The 16123-nt window shown below is 36.3% G+C and overlaps 1 pseudogene; it reads left to right on the top strand.

Moving 5' to 3' along the window:
- On the top strand, nucleotides 1–9531 carry LOC126705128 (putative pentatricopeptide repeat-containing protein At1g26500; annotated as a pseudogene).
- The last annotated feature ends 6592 nt before the right edge of the window (nucleotides 9532–16123 follow it).

The raw sequence follows: 16123 nt of genomic DNA, 5'->3' as shown, positions 1-16123 counted from the left end.
ATGTCCTTTGTTATAATGGAATCTCCAACCTTATGGTGAGTACATTTTCAGGGTTCGATCTCAGTATTTTCAATTAACAAATGAGTTTATTTAAACGATTTACATATATTATGTATGTGTGTCAGTGTGTGTGATTATTTAAACGATTTACATATATTATAACTAAATGAGTTTAGTATTTTTAAATGAGAGATTTAAAATGTGGTTATTTAAAAAAAAAAATGCAAGTACTAAGATTTGGATATACTTGATATTATTAAATTTTGTTGTCAACAATATGGTTAAGGCGCCAACTTAAAAAAAAAAAAAAATTTCAATGGGTGTCACTGCACTTGGAATTCAACTTTTATTAATTCAACTTAAAAAAAAAAAAAAAAATCAAATTCATACCTTAAACGAATTAAGGATGTTTTCCGAAGTGCTTGTATTTCTAGGCCAAACTAAATTTTAGTAAAATACAATTGTGGGAAACCAGGAGGTTTTGAACATCCTCCACAAGCTGCACCATATATCAAATGAGAACTGAGAAATTCAACAATTATGCCAAGAGGATGCCTTATTTCTTATTTGCTGGGTGGGTGGGTCCTTTACAATGTGCTAAATGTCTAGCATTAATTTTTTACCCCCCCAAAAAAAAAATGTATAGCGTACATGTCATAGGTTAATTATTTTTATAAGCTGATGGTCCTAGATAGACAGAGACAAATATATCCACTATAGGTATCAACATGAGTTTCTCAAAAAATAAAAAAAAAAAAAAAAAAAATAAAGTATCAATATGAGTGAATTTTTTTTAGAAGAAGATATGAATGAATCTAGATCTAAAGTATATGGGATTATTATGATACTTGTGTTTATAAGGAGTTTTTAGTTTTAAAAATCTGAGCCAGATAATCTGATTATTTTCACTTTCAAAACTAGTTCTTTAAATTAAAAAAAATAGAGTAACCCATCCAGTAGTAGTAGTAGTAATAATAATAATAATAATGTTGTAACCCACAAGAGATTAAATTTTCCATGCCTTTGACAAGTGTCAACAGTTCCATAGACCACAATTCACACTAGTTATTAGAGTGACCCACAAGACCTTAATTTTCCATGTCATGGGCCAAAGACTTTTTGAAACATTTTACTGGGTTAAAGTCTTTTCTAAGATAATGAGAGCCAAGAAGCTAAAGAAAAGCCCAACCCATAAAATACGCTAATACTAAGGATTAGAATTGTGTTGTGGCTAATAACCGTGGTTATGTTCTCCCCCTAGGTTGAATCGGTTAGAAATTAATTCATTACGAAAAAATGTTGGAAGAAGAATGAGATTAGTGTTAGTTTCTCTTCTCAAAAAAAAAAAAAAAAAAAAAAGGAAAAAAGATTAGTGTTAGTTTCCTCCCTTCAAAGAAAGTATTGTGTATGGCTCCGCATAGATATCTTATTAAAACACTAATTTGAAACTTACCAAGATAATTAACACAATTTCTCTTAGTTCAATCTAGCATGAATTGTGGGTTCCAATTAGTTCAACTAGTAAAACCTTTGATGGTTGAATAAGAGATCTGGGGTTCAATCCCTATCTACACCAAAAATCAATTGGTGTCTTAGTCTAATGATAAAGAACTATCATCAGGAGCAGACACCATAGGTTATAACTCTCCAAGAAAGGAAAAAAAAAAAATCTAGCATGAATCTTTAGCAAATAGTTATATAGTCCAAAAGTCATGCTAGTTAATAGTTGGACCATGATGCCATTACTTTCCAAGTCTAAATTGAATTTCTAAACACTAACCAAAGACTCATTCAATATAATTAGGATTAAAGTCTTCTAACAGATTCACATGTTTTGAAGTCTATTGGATAATTCCATAGTTATAACAAAGGAGAAGGCTTTGAATCATGAAGATACTAGAAAGTGTCAACTAATTAAGCTATAAAAATCTAGGCACGAGTTTTGAAGTATATTCTCCCATAACACATGTTCTCAAGTTTGAATGAATTTAGAGAATCAATGACCTGAAAAGAGTAGTTGTATATCATCAAACAATTATATAGCTCAAAAGTCATGCTAGTCGATAGTGGGACCACTAATCAACGTCTAAATTTATTTTACAAACACTAATCAAAGACTTCTTGCTATCAGGATTAAAGTTTTCTCTAATAGTACCACATGTTTTGAAGTTTTTTTGTTTTTTTGTTTTTAATTCGATGGTTATACAGAAGAGGGAGGATTGAAATCCTTGATGTCTCCATTTATAGTTATATCCAATTAGAATATACTATCTTTTCAAATAAAGAAACCTAATAGTAAATAAATTTTAGTTTAGGTTTGATTAAATTTCCTTGAACCAATTTTAATAAATATGTATATTCTACACTAAGAGGTCTCTATCTGACCTTTTTATTCATTACTACTTATTAAACAAAGGCTAAATTACAAATTACACCTCTAACGAAAAAGTAATGGAAGGCGTAAAATTGACCGGGATATTATGATTGCTACACATTTGATAATTTCCATACACTTAGTCTTGCAATTATACAATCTACACCAAACAATTGTTATATAGTCCAAAATTTTAAGATTATAACTTTCCAAGTCTTTGGAAGTTTCAAACAATGACCAAAAGACATTGGAAGTTTTGAACAATGACCAAAGACTCAGTGAGACGTTAACAAGATTAAAGACTTCTAATAATGGTGTCACTTGTTTTCATGATTAAAGGTATCTGGCATATCAATGACTTAAAAAGAGTTGCGATTATATATTTTCTCCCAAACAAATTTTAGGAGAGAAAGCTACTAATTAAACTTTTCTTACCAGTTATTTTGGAAGACTCTGTCTTCCCCATAAGTCCACTCCCCCCATTATCTTAAATATTACAAAATGTATGTATGCATATTTTGGAAGGCTCATACAACTACTTAGCTCTAGTTTCTTCTTAATGTTATGTGGACTTGACGTCAATGCATGTTCACTGATTGAGAAGTTATCTCTATAAATTAAGAAAATTCAGAAAGTTAATTATGATTTCAAAAAATGTCAAAAATACACCTAATTTAATTAGATAATTCTTATTTTTAAAAAATAAAAAATAAGGTTAAAATTGTAATTCAACAAAATTCAAAAAAAAAAAATTCAGAGAAACTTTTTTCCTAAAAATTAGCACTCTCTATTTAAATACTCCCTCTGTCACACTTTTTTTGTCCTTTATTCCATTTTGAGATGTCCTAAAATATTGTATTTTTTCTAAAAATAAAAGTAATTAATTTACTGATGTTCCTATTATACCCCTATTAATTTACTAAGTCAATTTTTTGATAAATTTTTTTAAGGATAGTTTTGGAAACTTATACATTTTTAAAAGGTAGACAAGACAATAAATGATGTTTCCTTAAAAAGTTTGACTTTTCAAACATGACAAAAAAAGTGAGACGGAGGGAGTATATCTTAAGCATATCAAATACAATTTTTTTTTTCCCTAAAAACTAGCACACACTAATAAAATTTAGCATTTTACTCTATTTCAAATCTTAAATTTTAGTTCTTTAAAAACCTCTTCCTGTGTACCCTCACTAATAGTAAATAAATTCAAATTGGAAAATTACATTAAACTCAAAATAGAAAAAGAACCCCATCACACGTGCAAAGCACGTATGACGAGGCTAGTATATGTTAGTATAATACGTTGAATAACAACTAGCAATTGTGGTGCAGCGGTGGGAAGCTCTAAAAAAGAATCATCACTTTGATGAAGAACCAAGTATCAAGAAGTCGATTCTCAAAAAACAAAAGAGTGCCAAGAAGTCAAATACTCAAATGATGAGTCCCAACTTTCAACATTGTGTGTGTGTGTGTGTGTGCTTTTTTTTTTTTTAATTTTTATTTATTTATTTATTTATTTTACCTATAGATAGGTATCTACATTGCATATGGTTATTGCGGGGTTAAGGGCCCGGATCACATATTGGGCCTTGGGCCCTATCTGAGGAGGTAAGTAATCCGAAGATAAGCAAGCAATACAAATTGTTTTGAGTTAGAATTTACGAACAGAACATGGAACGAGAAGGTTGTCCGAGGAGGAGTGTCTCCTCGGACTGGCTAGGAATAGGTCAAACACCGGACCTAATGATCAAGGTGACCTCCCAGGATGCATCAATGACAAGGACGTATCCCAGAAACATGCAAGAGAGAAGAAAACCCCAAAAAAATATCTAAAGGAAAGATGCTACCACCACATTGAATGCACTGCAGCTACTTTTCTGGCCGCATTTATGTGGAGAAGATCCCTGAACAGTATTGCCTTGGCAACCGCAACTCACAGAAAGCCAAGGAAGGTGTTTGATGGGACAGGTACTCAAGTAAGGGTTCAAATGGTCAACAAGTGTAAGATCAAGATGGTCCAAAGAGGGCTATATAACGTGAAAGACCCTCCATGAAGAGGGGGAGAAAAAATCTGTAAACAAAATCTGTAATAAAGCTTTAAGAGTAAATATTAAAGAATCACTATCCTCAGACCAATCCGAATGTTATTTCTTAACAAACTTCTGTTATCTTTCTCTTTCTAGCATCAAATCCTGTCTTTCTGTTATCTAGTTCACGAAAGCCCAGTTTTACAACACATTCTCTACAAATTTATTGTTTTGGGTTGTTTTGGGCTTGAGTCCATAAACCCATTGGGTTAGGAGTCTAAATCTGGTCCTTACAATTATCATGAGTCATGAAAATTTCATATGCATTTCCACTGCCAACAAGAGGATTGCATTCAAAGTTTTGCTTTTTACTTTTTTGCACGCACCAACAAAGGGGTATCACACATAATGCTAACATATTTTAATCACCCTATCAAAGAATTTGAGTTTAACAAAAATAAAAATAATGCTATATTCACAACATTTTCACAATAATTTCACTAAAATGAGACTAAACAAAAGAACATCAAGTGAACAAATTTCCGACAAAAAACTATTCAAAAAAAATAAAAAATAAAAATCTCTAATCATTCAAATTTGTAATTCATTTAACTTATTACATAAAAATAATTTCTAATTTCATTTTTCCTTAAAAAATGTATCGAGTAATACTGTAGTCATGAGTTCTCCTTAGCAGTACTATCAGTTATGGTCTCTTTGGCTTTACAATCATAATAATTTTGCTCTCCTTAACAATTCGACTTGCAGTTGTAACAAATATCACATCTCTTTGTCTCTCTCTCTCTCTCTCTCTCTCTCTCTCTCTCTCTCTCTCCATTCTTGAGTCCCATTTTATCTCTTATCAATCCCTTTTTTCTTTTTCTCTTTGTTACTAGAAAGAAATTGTAATACTTTATTTATTTGCATTTTTTTTTTTGTGAGCATAATATATTCAAGTTCTCTTTATTATATTTTGTATAATTTAAGGTTTTTAGTCATTATCCTTAAAAAAATTCCTAAAACTGTCGTTGCGCATAAATTATAAAATCCAAACCGTCCTAATTGATCAGACTATAAACCAAGTGACCAATATGTAAGCGGGTTCGATTGATTAATTAGACTGCTCATGTAATTAAATTGGTAAAACCCACTAAATCCCAACATTGGTTTTGTAACCTGTGCATCCTAGATGGGCTGTTTTCATCAAACAGATTTACCCACTAAATTTCAACATTGTTTTTATAACCTTTGCAACCTAGATGGGTTGTTTTCGTCAAGCAGATTTTGTAGTTAGGAAAAAAAATTACATGCAAGGGTCCATGATAGTGTCTTTTTCTACTTCCTTGCTATTTAAAGTGAGACAATTGAGTGAATTTGCTAGAAATACTAACTTAAAAGGAGTCAAAACTGATTTGCATTTGTGAAATTATGATTTTGATTAGGTGGCTAACTTCTAAACTTAATTTTAATTAGCTATTTTGGGATATGCCTATTTTTTAACTTATATTTATTTTATTTTATGTTTTATCAAAATTATTATTATAGCTATATAATTATGTACTTTTTATTTGACCCTATGGTTCAATCAGTGACCCATTGATTGAACTAGAGAACTAATAACCCAACTCTAAGATTAGGTTCATGTCTAGTTCAGGTTTAATGACTATGTTATCACCTTTCTCTAGGAGTTTAGCTCGCGGTAAGTGCTCCTGTGGACTATGACACATGCTGATCTTGTATCCTGTATAATGTATAGAAGCACTAGTATTTTGAAATGATCCATTTTTTTGGGCACATTGGGATACAGATATCGAATATCCTTTCTTTTTTTTTAATGTAAAAATCGCAATTTCATTCAAACGAGAATAAAAAAAGTACATCTTGATACACTAGGTGCTCAACAATACAAGGAATTTCCCCTGTCCAGGTGATAAATTCAGGAATGTCTCTAGCATGTTAGGCTAAAGCATGAGATACTTTATTCCCCATGCGTGGAACATGTAGAAACTAAACAGAGCGAAACTAGTGAATCTAAGACAGAGAGCCTGAAATGTTATTAGCAATTTGAATGGGAGGAACTTAATTGCCCATCAAGGCATTAACAACCACCTGGGAGTCACCCTCAAATATAGCATCCTAGATCCCATGTCCCAAGCAAAAGCAATTGCTTCTTCCATAGCCTTTGCTTCCACTTCAAGAGTTATGGATTCAAAATGTTTAAACAAGCCACAATAAGCGAGCTGAAAAACGTTCAAACCGTAGTCAACCCACCAAAATCTATAACTAACGGATCAATTGAAAATGTAGGCAATTTCAATTCAGTGAGTTGGGCAGATTGTGCGAGTTAACAAGATACATTTACTTATATTGGAATTTCTCTGATTAGGCCAAAAAATAAAACTTTTTGTGGATCTTCTTTCAAACAATTCTTTATTTTCTCCCAAACTAAAAAGAATAACAAAAGCTTTTTAATTTAAGTAATATTTTTTTTATGCCTACATATATAATTATATAGATAAATGGATCAAATTCATTCTTGACGGATCAAAAAAAAAAAAAAAAAATCAACCCGCATGTCAAACTGACCCACAATTTTAATGGGTAAAATAAAACCCATTTCGGATTGAATCAAGCGAGTGAGTCAAGCAGGTTTCTCACAAAGCCCTAGTTCCAAGGGCGCGTATGTTGGTGTTAGCTTCAAAGATCCAAATCAGAATGGGTCGATAGTGGTTGCTTCTTTACTACTCCAAATCCAACCCATATGAAAAAATTTAAAATTTTAACAAAACACTTCTTTTAGAAAAAATTAAATTTATTATAAATTTTATAACATAAAACTTTTTTTTTTTTTGAAATTGCAAATTATACACTTAAAGTTTGAGGGTGTTTGAATTTTACATTGTGACATTTTACAATTTAGATTTTACCCCTTAAAGTTTGATAATGTTTGGATTTTATATCCTAAAATTCTGAAACTTTAGTTGTAAATTTAAACACCTCCAAATTTTAGGGAGTAAAATCCAAACATTCCTAAAATTTAGGGCGTAAAATCCAAATTCTAAAACATTAGAGTGTAAAATTTAAACATCTCAAATTTCAAAGGATAAAATTCAAATTCTAAAATTTTAGTGTGTAAAATCTAAACACGAACTAACTTACGATTTACCTTCTTTTTTTATTTTATTTTATTTTTATTTTTATTTTTAATGAAGTTTGTAAATTCTCTCGTAAAGGATTACTCTACTAAAGAAAAACCCAACCCCTGATTTTATTACTGCTCTGTCTCTTTTCGTTTGTGCTGATCTTCCAGGTACTAATCTTTCTCTATCTCTCTCACTTGTTTCCTTTTTTTTTAATTACTCAGAAACCGCGGGAAAATCAATTAAAGCTTCCAAACTTTGCTTATGGTGGTAATTTTAATGGGTTTTTTCATTCTCTTTGTCATTAGTAGTAGTGTGTTAATTGAAGTGCCTTGAATGTGAAAGAATTGTATGCGATATTATTTTCAATCTTATTCCATCTGTCGCTTTCTTCATTTCCAAGTGTTCAATGTCTAAAAATTCACTGGAAGCTTAGACTGCTGATTGGCATTGTGTTGTCCATTGGGACCCTTTTTTTTAAGCACCAACTCTACTCACACACACAACCTTCCAACCCCATTACCACCATTTCACCACCCAAACCCTGATCACCTACTCCGAGTCTGCACCATCCTTTACCAGCAACAATACTCCCCAGACCCAAGACTCCACTCCAAGCTCCATGCTTGCTTGTCACAATTTGACCAAGACAAACACCTCACCCACGAGTTCTTCCTCCGAGTCCGCAACAAGTTCCCTTACTCATGGCAACCTGTCTACGGCTTCTTTCAATACACAGAAACCAACACAACTTCACATTTCACTCACACCTCTGTCTCATTCAACAAGTTGCTTGACGTGATTGGAGAATCACGCAACATTGAGCTTTTTTGGGAGCTTCTCCATGAAATGGGACGGCATCATCTGGTCAATGATAAGACTTTTAGGATTGCGCTTAACACCTTGGCAGCAGCAAGGGAGTTGAAAAAGTGCGTGGAGTTTTTCCACTCTCTGAATGCATGTGGGTATGAGTATTTGAATAAGGTGGTTGAGACTTTGTGTGGGAATGGACTTGTTGAGGAGGCCAAGTTTGTTGTGTCCAAGTTGAGAGAATGAATAAAACCAAGTGGGGTTACATATAAGTGTTTGATAAAGGGTTTTTTTGATGTGGGTGATTTAGTTGAGGCTTCAAAGGTTTGGAACTTGATGGTGGATGAAGGGTTTCAGCCAGATATTGATGCGGTTGAGAAAATGATGGAAACCCATTTCAAGATTAATAGGTATGATGAGGCATTAAAGTTATTTCAGATGATGAGAACGATGAGGATAGACAATTTGGGTCTTCCAACTTATAGGCTTGTGATTGAGTGGATGTGCAAAAGGGGTAAGAATGCGCAAGCATGCATGATGTTCGAAGAAATGCGTGAGAGAGGTATTCAGGTCGATAATCCAACGTTGGCATCACTTATTTATGGGCTTTTGTTGAGAGGGATAGTTAGAGAGGCTTATAGGATTGTGGAAGAGATTGAGAAACCGGATGTCAGTGTGTACCATGGGCTGATAAAAGGACTTTTGAAGTTAAGAAGGGCAAGTGAAGCAACACAAGTGTTTAGAGAGATGATAAAGAGTGGGTGTGAGCCTACAATGCATACCTATATAATGTTATTGCAAGGGAATTTAGGGTAGGAAGGGAACTTACCCAATTGTGAATTTTGAAACTATTTTTGTTGGTGGTTTGGTTACGGTGGGAAAGTCTTTAGAAGCCACAAAGTATGTAAAGAGGAGTTCGAGGAAAGGGCTTGAGGTTCCTTACAACAAGTTTTTGCATTATTATTCAAGTGAGGAGGGTTTTGTTATGTTTGGGGAGGTGGCAAAGAAATTGGGAGAAGTAGGGTCGGTTGATTTGGCAGATATATTTGAGAGGTATGGGCTGAGAATGGCTACGAGAGGCAGAAGAAGAAACATATCAGTGGAACCTTGAGAACCAATTTTAATGACTGAATTTGTAGATTATAATTTTCTCCAAGGAGGTTATATGACAAACAAGAAAGGAGGTGAAAATATAGAAAATTAATTCATCAGGATCCTCTCTCCCCCTCTACTGTGGTCCACAAAATTTCTCCCTTTGACCAGATTGTTTTGAGGCTCATGGGGTGTTTCTATTATGGATATATGAAGTGTACAAGATGGCCAGAGCAGTACAAGATTTGGTAATCCTAGTAGTAGAGCTAAAGCTTGCTTATATTCTGTGCATGCACACATATTGATGATTTGTAAACTCTATCATTTACTTGGATCAACTTGCTATTGTCTTCCTAGATGCTTAAGGGTGTGCTTTATAATGTTCCTGTGATTGTAGAACTGGTTGGTAGTGCAGTTGCAAAGCAAATATTGCATATTGATGAGAAGGATGGGGAGGGAAAAGTAAAGTTTGTTCTGCAGTCAATTTTCACCCAACTACTGTTGGCTAGCAAAGAGTCACCCAAATCATGTTGGCTAGCAAATAGACAATAACGGAAGTGATATCCAATATAAAAAAGTCGTATCTGGTTGGTATTTACATTGCATATGGTTATTGTGGGGTTAAGGGCCCGGATCACATACTGGGCCTTGGGCCCTATCTGAGGAGGTAAGTAATCCGAAGATAAGCAAGCAGTACAAATTGTTTTGAGTTAGAATTTACGAACAAAACATGGAACGAGAAGGTTGTCCGAGGAGGAGTGTCTCCTCGGACTGGCTAGGAATAGGTCAAACACCGGACCTAATGATCAAGGTGACCTCCCAGGATGCATCAATGACAAGGACGTATCCCAGAAACGTGCAAGAGAGAAGAAAACCCCAAAAAAATATCTAAAGAAAAGATGCTACCACCACATTGAATGCACTGCAGCTACTTTTCTGGCCGCATTTATGTAGAGAAGATCCCTAAACAGTATTGCCTTGGCAACCGCAACTCACAGAAAGCCAAGGAAGGTGTCTGATGGGACAGGTACTCAAGTAAGGGTTCAAATGGTCAACAAGTGTAAGATCAAGATGGTCCAAAGAGGGCTATATAACGTGAAAGACCCTCCATGAAGAGGGGGAGAAAAAATCTATAAACAAAATCTCTAATAAAGCTTTAAGAGTAAATATTAAAGAATCACTGTCCTCAGACCAATCCGAACGTTATTCCTTAACAAACTTCTGTTATCTTTCTCTTTCTAGCATCAAATCCTGTCTTTCTGTTATCTAGTTCACGAAAGCCCAGTTTTCCAACCCATTCTCTACAAATTTATTGTTTTGGGTTGTTTTGGGCTTGAGTCCATAAACCCGTTGGGCTAGGAGTCTAAATCCGGTCCTTACAATTATCATGAGTCATGAAAATTTCATATGCATTTCCACCGCCAACAAGAGGATTGCATTCAAAGTTTTGCTTTTTACTTTTTTGCACGCACCAACAAAGGGGTATCACGCATAATGCTAACATATTTTAATCACTCTATCAAAGAATTTGAGTTTAACAAAAATAAAAATAATGCTATATTCGTAACATTTTCACAATAATTTCACTAAAATGAGACTAAACAAAAGAACATCAAGTGAACAAATTTCCAACAAAAAACTATTCAAAAAAAATAAAAAATAAAAATCTCTAATCATTCAAATTTGTAATTCATTTAACTTATTACATAAAATAATTTCTAATTTCATTTTTCCTTAAAAAATGTATCGAGTAATACTGTAGTCATGAGTTCTCCTTAGCAGTACTATCAGTTATGGTCTCTTTGGCTTTACAATCATAATAATTTTGCTCTCCTTAACAATTCGACTTGCAGTTGTAACAAATATCACATCTCTCTGTCTCTCTATTTCTCTCTCTCTCTCTCTCTCCATTCTTGAGTCCCATTTTATCTCTTATCAATCCCTTTTTTCTTTTTCTCTTTGTTACTAGAAAGAAATTGTAATACTTTATTTATTTGCATTTTTTTTTTTTGTGAACTTAATATATTCAAGTTCTCTTTATTATATTTTGTATAATTTAAGGTTTTTAGTCATTATCCTTAAAAAAATTCCTAAAACTGTCGTTGCGCATAAATTATAAAATCCAAACCGTCCTAATTGATCAGACTATAAACCAAGTGACCAATATGTAAGCGGGTTCGATTGATTAATTAGACTACTCATGTAATTAAATTGGTAAAACCCACTAAATCCCAATTTTTTCCCCTTGCGTGACAGTGTTACGTATAGGGCTTGTGGGTTAACTTTTTCTGGGGGCTGGGAAACAGTTCTCTTCTTTCCTTTCATTCCTCAAAGGACAGTTTTTTTCTATCCAGTATTCCATGGAAGATCTCACATGGCATTGGAATCGACTATCTCTTTCCGAAAAGGAGGGAGATGATGTTTGTTTCAAAAAAGATAGATGCTCAAAGGAATACATCATAGCAGCACAATTTTTCACAAAACGGGCTTTCAATATGGATGCAGTGGCAAGGACTTTTAAGCCACTATGGAAGGCGGACAGTGGTTTCACGGTGAGTAAGGAAGGGTCTCACACGGCGCTATTTATTTTTGATAACAAGGAAGATGTGGATAGGGTTCTCTCTAGTGAACCATGGAGTTTCGATAAATATTTGGTGGTCTTGGAGAGATATGAGAGACAAACTCCTCTGGAAGAACTGAAATTTGACAAGGCATCATTCTGGGTTCAAGTGCATAATATTCCAATTGGCTATAGAAATAAATCGGTCGCTGATGATATTTGTGAAGCGATAGGCCAGGTTGATAGATCAACTAGTGTCTCTGCCAATGAGGGAGGCAGCTATGTTAGAGTGCGAGTCACACTAGATGTATATCAGCCACTCTGCAGAGGAAGGGTAGTTACTTTCGAAGAAGGCGGAAAAACATGGGTAAGCTTCAGGTATGAACGTTTGCCTAATTTTTGCTACTGGTGTGGTTGTTTTGACCATGGTGACAGGGACTGTGATAGTTGGATCCAAAGCAAAGGTACACTGAGGGCAGAGGATCAACAATTTGGATCGTGGATTCGTGCGTCGCAGACAGGTCCGCCAAAGAAAACGGTGGTTCGGGTTTCCGGTTTCTATGAAGATAGGGTGGAGAACATGTCTACACGACGGCGGAGGGAGATGAAATCCACTCCGATGGCGACAGGACCGATCCCAAAAGTCAAACCCCACTGCCCATACGGATAAGGAAACACCAGACAGGGGAGCGGATTTTGTGGAAATCAGAGATACAAATCCCCATAATCAAGAGTCAGTAACGGAAACTTCCATTCCTGATGCCCAAGTCCACGGAAATCAGGGGACTGATTTTGAGGAGCAATTAAATGATATTGACGCAGAACTGGGGATTTACGAGCAGCAAAATAGTTCGGGTTATACCGAAAATGTTACAGCTATTCACGTACACACCCAGCCTTTCAACTCTGAAAATCTTAAGTCTAAGCTGGCACTCAACCAGGGGCATGCTGAGACCCCACAAAGAGACATGCCACGTCACAGGGCCCATGCACGTCCACTCCAAGATGTCACTAATTACAGCCAAGCTCCCCTGTTCGTGGAGAAACCATCTCAGACAAAATGGAAGCGATTGGTCCGTGAGTTTTCTGGTAATGCTGCCACCACAGAAGATCCGATTGGCTCTAAACGCCCCATTGACATGGCCATTGATCTCAGTGAGTCACCTTGCAAGAAAATCTTGGTCTCTTATGGAGTTGCAGAAAATTACCCGGTTATGGTGGAGGCTGATTTTCAGCCCCGCCAAGCGCAATGAGTTGCATCGTGTGGAACTGCAGGGGGCTCGGGAACCAACTGGCAGTTCAAGAACTTGCGGAGGTAGTGACCGCAAAAGCTCCCACTGTCGTGTTCTTGGCCGAAACACTGGCAGATGAAGCTAGGCTTGATTTTGTAAAAGACCGGATCCGTTTTGACAAAAAATTTGTTGTTCAGAGGGTTAACAGAGGTGGAGGTTTGGCTCTTTATTGGAAGAATGACTTGTTAATTGATGTTGTTTCTTCTTCTTTGAATCATATAGACGTTATCATCAACAAGGACACAGAGGAAGCATGGCGTTTTACCGAATTCTACGGCGAACCGGAAACTCACAAACGGCAGGAAACATGGGAGCTACTCCGCAATCTTCATAGCCAAAACTCACTGCCTTGGCTGTGTGCCGGGGATTTCAATGAGATCCTAAAGCAGAGTGAGAAGCTAGGGGGGCGGACTAGACCACCAGGACAGATGCAGCTCTTCCGTGACACACTAGATGAATGCGGACTGATGGACATTGGCTTCAAGGGTTCTCCCTTTACATGGAGTAAACTTTGCAACAACGGAATTTCGATTTGGGAGAGGCTAGATAGAGCTGTGGTGTCTTATGAATGGTTCTCCAAACACCCAGGTACTCAAGTTCATCATATTGACAGCACAACTTCAGACCATAAAATTCTTTGGATTGAGCAGTCGGTCTTGGATTGCTCACCGAGGAAAAAGCTCTTCCGATTCGAGGAAATATGGCTAGGTGATAAGGGGTGTGGCGAAACAGTGGAAGGGGTATGGCAAATTAACTATGAAGAGGCAGGGACCACTAGGGTGATTCGAAAGGTTGAGAAATGTGGGACGGCACTGACAAATTGGAGCAAGGATAGCTTCGGTAATGTAAGAAAGCAATTGGAAAAAAAAAGAAGAGAACTTATGAAGGCAGAAAAAGTGGTCCTCCAGGGTGGAAATTCAAGCAAATTAATTGAGCTAAAGAAAGAGATCAATTCTTTAATGGGTAAAGAGGAACGAATGTGGCGACAGAGGTCACGCACCTTGCACATCAAAGATGGTGATCGAAACACTCGATATTTCCATTGTCGGGCAACTCAAAGAAGGCGCAAGAATCTTATCACAGGAATTAAAAACCAGTCAAACATCTGGTGTACAAAACCAGAGGAAGTGTCCGGAATGTTCATGAACTATTTTCAGCAACTATTCTCATCCACCAATCCAGAAATCGAAGTGTCTGATTTAAACTCCATTCCACGGGTAGTTACAGCTGAAATGAATGATAGTTTGTCTGAAAATTTTCAACCTTGGGAAGTTAAGTTGGCTTTGAAGCAAATGGCACCACTTAAAGCACCTGGACCGGACGGGATGCCGCCACTATTTTATTAGAATTTTTGGGAGTTGATAAGAGGTGATGTAATCCATGATGTGCTTGGTTTTTTGAATTCAGGTTCCCTTCCTAACTCTCTAAACCATACTTTCATCACTTTAATTCCTAAAATTAAGAATCCAGAGTATGTTACTCAGTTTAGACCTATTAGCTTGTGTAACGTGCTTTACAAGATTTTTTCAAAAGTTCTTGCCAACAGGTTGAAAAGAGTCCTCCCCAACATTATCTCAGAACATCAAAGCGCTTTTCTCAAAGGGCGCTTGATCATAGATAATATCCTAGTAGCCTTCGAAACATTGCATTATATGAAAAATCACAACTCCGGAAGTTCAGGGTACATGGTGCTCAAACTTGATATGAGCAAAGCATATGATCGAGTGGAGTGGTCTTTCCTGAAGGCGGTGATGGCTCAGATGGGGTTTAATGATCAGTGGATAGATTTGGTCATGGAGTGTATCACCTCAGTCACATACTCAATCTTGATCAATGGAGAACCTAGTGGCGATATCAGGCCAAGTAGGGGTATTCGCCAAGGTGACCCCCTATCACCCTACTTATTTCTGCTCTGCTCGGAAGGACTACATCGATTGATTCAACAAGCAACAGATATGGGTGACATTCAGGGGGTATCTATCTGTCGTAATGGCCCTAAATTAACTCACCTGTTCTTTGCAGACGATAGCCTCTTATTCTGTAGGGCTACCACCCAGGAGTGTGAAAAGGTGATGGATATTCTCTCCTCTTATGAAAAAGTGTTGGGGCAAAAATTGAATAGAGACAAAACTGCACTCTTTTTTAGCAAGTCTACCCCTCCCGACACGCAAAGGCAAATAATGGAAACTCTTGGGGTTCATGAGTTGAAGCAATATGAAGATTACTTGGGATTGCCGGCCTTGGTAGGGAGAAATAAAAGAGCTAGTTTTGACCAATTGAAGCAGAGGATTTGGAAGAGATTACAAGGATGGGAGGGTAAGCTTTTATCACAAGCTGGAAGGGAAGTACTCATCGAATCAGTTATCCAAGCTATCCCCACCTACACGATGAGTTGCTTTAAACTACCCATTACTTTGTGCCACGAAATTGAGACTCTCATCAGGAAGTTTTGGTGGGGGCAAAGGGGAGATAGGAGAAAGATACATTGGATTAAATGGGAGGATTTGTGCCTACATAAAGATCAAGGGGGAGTAGGTTTTAAAGATTTGACAATGTTCAACGAGGCGATGCTTGCCAAGTTAGCTTGGCGCCTTCTCCATGATGATAAATCCCTATTTTACCGAGTCTTTAAGGCTAGGTTCTTTCCAAGATGTTCCATCCTAGAAGCCAAGGACTCCCCTTCCGCTTCTTATGCTTGGAAAAGTATTCTAAAAGGAAGGGAAGTTATTCAAAAAGGGGCTATTTGGAGAGTGGGAGACGGGAAGAAGATAAGGATTTGGGGGGACAATTGGTTGCCATCAAAATCTTCAGCCAAGGTTACTACACCG

This window comes from Quercus robur, chromosome 11 (genome assembly GCF_932294415.1).
Source record: "Quercus robur chromosome 11, dhQueRobu3.1, whole genome shotgun sequence".
In the NCBI taxonomy this organism is placed as follows: Eukaryota; Viridiplantae; Streptophyta; class Magnoliopsida; order Fagales; family Fagaceae; genus Quercus; species Quercus robur.
This window is presented reverse-complemented; position numbering and strand designations above follow the sequence as displayed.